This window comes from Phoenix dactylifera, unplaced genomic scaffold, assembly GCF_009389715.1.
Source record: "Phoenix dactylifera cultivar Barhee BC4 unplaced genomic scaffold, palm_55x_up_171113_PBpolish2nd_filt_p 001045F, whole genome shotgun sequence".
Classification (NCBI taxonomy): Eukaryota; Viridiplantae; Streptophyta; class Magnoliopsida; order Arecales; family Arecaceae; genus Phoenix; species Phoenix dactylifera.
The window spans coordinates 21,478-27,351 of record NW_024068397.1 but is presented as its reverse complement, the minus strand read 5'-3'; the positions used below and the strand labels follow the sequence as shown (position 1 = coordinate 27,351).

General features: G+C 37.2%; 1 long non-coding RNA gene across 1 annotated transcript; it reads right to left on the bottom strand.

Annotated features, from left to right (window-relative positions):
- Positions 1–385: 385 nt before the first annotated feature.
- On the bottom strand, positions 386–905 carry LOC120107858. The gene is made up of 2 exons (XR_005509474.1): positions 808–905; positions 386–499 (listed from the first exon to the last, which is right to left on the bottom strand). It is a non-coding gene; the product is annotated as an uncharacterized LOC120107858 (long non-coding RNA).
- Positions 906–5,874: the final 4,969 nt, after the last annotated feature.

Genomic DNA, 5,874 nt, shown 5'->3' with positions numbered 1-5,874 from the left:
CCGATTCTTCATTGTGCTCTTCACTAGATATTGTTTCAGTAGATGTTTGAATACTACTATGAATTTGGTTGTCAATTTCATTTTGTTTCGTTCTTTTTATGTCATTTTCTAACTCTATTTCGGGTGCATGCTCTGTTGTTAATTCTTGAGTTGAATTTGATATGGTTTTTTCTTTGTTTGTGACAACAAATCTATCTAGAGCTCCTTTTTGAGATTGAATGAGTTTATCAATTTTTCTTTTCTTTTTGAGTTTTTCATACCCACATTCATATTTTCTATTAGACATTTTAATCTAAAAATAATATTATCAAATAAAATAATTAAAAAAACACCACAAAGATATAAAAAAGTTGAAAATGATAAAATTTGATTGTGTCAAAAAAAAACAAACTCAGATCCCGACAAGTAGTGCCGAACTTGACGGGGAGAAGAGGCCGAATAGTGCCGAACTTGACGGAGAGAACTGAGAAGAGGCCGAACCGCCGAAATCACAACCAACCTACAATTAGACAAAAAAAAATAATTATAGTGTCTCTAACTTGAATAAATCAAAATTAATTGGATCCAAAAATTAATCAGTTAGCCATATATTCTCTTGATTTTTTTCATTATTGTATAACGTTAAATGCAATAAGCCAATAACAACAATATGGCATATGAAAGAAATCCTATTTATATATAATTGTTCGGTGATCACAGATTCATAGAACTATTAGATAATAAAACAACAACCAACAAATACTTCCATGTGAAATAATTAGTGAATAGTGATTAGTCAATATACAACATTAAAAATTTAAAACTCACCACTGCGGTCTGCGGCCTGGGATTTGATTTTGGCCTTTGCCCTTTGGGATTTGGGATTTGGGAATAGGGATGCCAACGGAGGACGGGAGGAGCCGACGAGGCGACGAGGCGACGAGGCCGGAGCCGCGAAGCAGCGGAGCCCGGAGGTCGGAGGCTCGGAGCTAGAGCCTAGAGACTAGAGTTTAGAGGAGCCGGGGGCCGGAGGCCGGAGCTCAGAGGAGCTGGAGGAGCCGGAGCCCGGAGCCGAGGACGGAGGCCGGAGCCCAGAGCCCGGAGGAGCCGAGGACGACGAGCAGAGATGGAGAGGAGATCCGGACTCCGGAGTCCGAAGCAGGGGCGGTCGAGCCTCAAGCCGTTGACGGGCAAGCCTCCCGGCTGCCGGCAAAGAAGGGAACTAGGGAAGGGCCGAAGAACTGAAGTGAAGAAGCACTGAGGGGAGATCGGGAGAGCCGGAGAGGAGAACCGAAGGTACGCTCTGTTTTTTTTTTTTTTTTTTGCTTTGAAGGGTTCTGCCGACTGCCGTTTAGCAAAAAAAAAACACTCCTCTTGATCTTTATTTTGGCTGTTATTCTTTCCGGAGAGGGGGGGAGTCGGAGAGAAGGGGGAGGACCGTTGCCTGTCTCATCTGTCATAGGCTTGTAGCCATGCCCGTCTAGCCGTAGCCTGTCACAGTAGGCAGCAGTGTAGTCGTCGCCTCGTCGGGAAGATGGGGATTGCGGATGCACTGTAGCAGGCTGCCGTCGCCCGTCACCCTGCTACTGCCAGCTTTCGGATGTGAAAGCTCAAAAAAAAAAAAAAAGACTCTTCACGAGTCCACAGGCAGAGCAGGGGGCCTTCCATGAGCCGGGGGCCTTAGGCGACCGCCTCGGTCGCCTAAGGCTCGAGCCGGCACTGTGTACCGCAACCTGTTTAATATATTTAGGGTACATTTGGTACATGAAACCAAATAGATAGGTTGGAATGGAAATTGGAATAGCCATATTTTCCAAAATATTTGGGTTGTGGTTGAATTCGGAAAAGGAATCAGAATCGAAATGAGATTTGAATATTAAAGAAGAGTCGGAATCAGAGTTTGAGGGATTAGAGCATTTCTATTTTTTCTAGAGCCAAGATGGAAATTCAGAGAGAAAAAATTCTCCTCCCTTCTTCCTTTTTTTTTTCCTTGCATTCCACGTTTTTTCTTCTCTTCTCCTCTTAAGTTCAAAGTTCTTTTTCTTAATCCTCTCTCTCTCTCTCTCTCTCTCTCTCTCTCTCTCTCTCTCTCTCTCTCTCTCTATATATATATATATATATATATATATATATATATTAATCTCATGTTTGTTCCAAACGGGGCCTAAGGGTCTGGGTTAGGTCCATTACTCATCTAACTACTTGATGGTCCGATACAGCGCGGGCCAGCTCGGTGCTTTAAGATGCGCCTCCAGTAATTTAACGGAAAGAACGTAGTTATACGGACCGGATCCAGCCTATCCAACAAACAAGATATAGATCATTTTAATAGTGTTAGAATTAGTATAAAAAAAACAAGTATTTGTATACTCTACCAAAAAAAAAAAAAAGTATTTGTATAACTTAATCTTTACTTTAAAGTTTAATTAAACACTATAGGAATGACTTTTTCCATAATGTTGGGGAAGATATCTTTTCTAAGGTGTGCCTAGCTGTGTTTGTTGACACACCATCATTATCCAACTTTACATATACTCCATAACCATCCAACATCTGGGCTTGGTTTGTTTACATGGATCCTAGCTGGTCCATCAAATTAGGTTCGAAGTATGATCATCTTTTAGCCCAAACAGCGGAGCCCTAAACAAGGTGAGCCAAATTAATATACACTTTATCGACTAGATCTACTTTAACATCATTTGTAACAATTTAGGAACTTATCTAAAAAAGCCAATCAGAAGGCAGTATTTAGATTTCTTCACCTTATATAAGTATTCAAGATCTTTCCAACTCCCAACCAATATTAGACTAAACATATATTTATGCATATCTTTACATCAGCACTTAGACATTATTGTAGTTAGGAGCGTGACTCAAAAGTTATTTTGTAAATTATTATAAAAAACTGAAAATGATCGGGAGATTAAGAATTTTACCTATTCTCGAGCATGGACTAAATGACCTACTTTCAAAGAACATTAAATTACGGTCATAGTTGGCTCACTGACATGGAAATGAACTGATACAACAATTTTTTTTTTTTTTTTCTAGCATAGCCTCTTTCTAGGTAGATGAAACATAAGACTATAGAAAACATTCATCTACATCAGTTGATTTGATGATAAAAAATATTTAGGATATATTTCGACGTTTGGACTGAAAATTCTATTGAATACATAGATTGGGCCAATACAACTAGCAAAATTATAGGATTCAGACCCATCCACTCTAAAGCTATTTCTAAGTATTTATAATATAGACCTAGTCTAGTTTGTATTTTTATGATTTTGTTGGTTGTATTGATCTAATTCATGATTTTAATAGGATTTTCAACCTCAATGGAAGGTTTTGCCCGGCATTGGCCTTAAACATAACCACATTAAACATACCAATATAAAAAATTTAACATCAGGAGTGTCCTTTTCCTTTAATGCATTACGATTTCTTTTTGTCAAACACTTGATTGAAACATTTCATGATCCATCTTTATTATATTACAAGCTGTCAATGTGGAAGCCGGCCAGTTTCTTCACTCCTTACGTCCATTTCCCCTACGGCCATGATGACAAGTTAGTTGGCAGACACATTCAATTTCCAGACCAAAGAAAACACTTGAGTTTGCACTTTCACCTACCTTGTAAGGACTCCAGAGCAATGGCTAAATCAATCTCTCTCTCTCTTTCTCTCTCTCTCTCTCTCTCTCTCTCTCTCTCTCTCTCTCTCTCTCTCCAATTCGTATGACTAGAACAAGTGGTCTTGTTTTCTTCCAGAGAACTGGGTGAGAGCATTGGTTTTTAAGTACAGATGGTATGCTCTTTTTTTATTTTTTGATAATAAGTACAGATGGAATCCAAATAAAATGAATTGAACAAAAGATATATGTAGAGATTGGACGCATCTAGAAGTCTGGAATGTTGATTTCCTCTAGAGAAAAAAAGAGGAAGGACTATTTGATTAAATGTGGATCCCAGGTCCAACAGAAACTTTTCAGTTAGGTCAGGTTTGAATTTGGCCAAACCAAATGGAACCAGGATTCTAAAGTCCATTTTAGATTGAATTGGAGAGGACCAGTTGCCAATCATCAAAACTTCTTTATATTATAAAATGATTGATGATTGAGCAAGGCCTCACATTGTCTTCATCTAGAATCATGCATCAATCATTCAACAATGCGTTGATGTCTATTTCAATCTTGTTATGGATTGAATTCCGTTCTAGTACGCTTATGTATGTATAAAAAGTCATCCATTCTCTCCTACATTCCATTTGGCATGATGGAATTCATCTTTCGATACTTGGTACCAAGAAAAATAAAATAAAATCTTCCTACGAAGAAAGTTGCGACAACTCTGTTCCATCCATTCGCAACAAATAAATTTGTTTGGGCTCAAATAGGTTGCCGCAATGGAATACCAAGATGCTCGTCTTTGGATTTCATGGCCTTCATCCAACAATGACCTTGAGTAGTCTTTTCCAAAAGCTTCTCTTCTTAGATACATTTGGTCTCGGCGGTTGTTTTCCGAGTCTCATGCGTGCCCTAAAAACTTAGCTTTTGAAAAGGGCTAAATTTGACTTCTGACCTTGTTACGTTTAGCATACGGCTTCTCATCTAGAATGCCACTTGTATATTTATTATTATTGACTTGATCATATGATAGACTTATGCTAGTTACACATGGCAGATGACTAGCTAGCTGAAAATGATCTAAACCATCAAGCAAATTGACATCAGGCTCGTTAATTAAATTAGACAACTGTGAAAATTGAACCAAAAGTTGTTAAAAAAATAATCAGAAAGTTTATTCTATAGCTAGCATTAAATCATATATTCGTAAGGATGAGAATAGTCTGCATGCAAGATGAACCACATCCTTTCCCTATAGATCTATCATGGTCTCCTTTACTAATGCCATGGGGACTGGGCTATGTGACCCCTCTGTTCCTCTCCTCCTAACGGCTTATCCCATTAAATTAATCTAATATGATTTTCCCAAACAAATCCTTATTATGTAAATCCCATGAGTTGTATAAAGTTAGAAAATAATAACAATCATGTTTAATTATATGATAGGTGTTTGACTAGTTAAACTTGTCTCTATGAATATATGAAGTCCACTATAATCATCTTTATATATTAAGATAACTCTTAAGATCTAATTATGTATAATAAAAACTCTTAAGCTTTGGGAGGGCTCTACAGAAGTGAAGCCTCTGCTGGACATCATGCTCTTAAAAATAGAGAGAAACACCACAGTCTTTATTCTCTCTCCCTCCTTTTTTTATTAAGAGGCATATGCAAAATGCTAGCAGTTGTAATTTTAACAACCGAAAATTTCATACAGAAAGGCTAGTTGAAAGGTACCATTTCAGTTTTCTAGCTCTGTACAAGTACCTAGAATTACTCATTGCAAAGCTAATGTGAGACTAAATATATACAAGGTTCTTACAATAATATAATTATAGTAAGAAAATTCTTATTTTTCTCTTTCTTTTTTTTTCCTTTTTTTCCTAAAACACGTAAAAAGTTTCGTTTTACTTTTTCTTTTTAGTTTTTATATTGTAATTTTTCTCAAGACAAGAAGAAGGTAAGATATTAGGGCTATGCCCACTTTTCTTCCTTGTGTATGTATGCATTTGAACGTGTGCGCGCGTGCGCATGTGTGTGTGTGTGTGTGTGAGAGAGAGAGAGAGAGAGAGAGAGAGAGAGAGAGAGGTGGGGCAACTTTTTAGGAAAAAGACATCACCAATTATTGTAAAACTAAAGAAAGCAAAAAAATATGTTGTTATGTTGTTAGTAAATATTTGTCCATTAAAAGAACAAATTCATAGCTTATCAAAGAAAAATATATTCATAGATTCTATTTTCCAGATTTTGTTTCAATATCTTTATTTTTC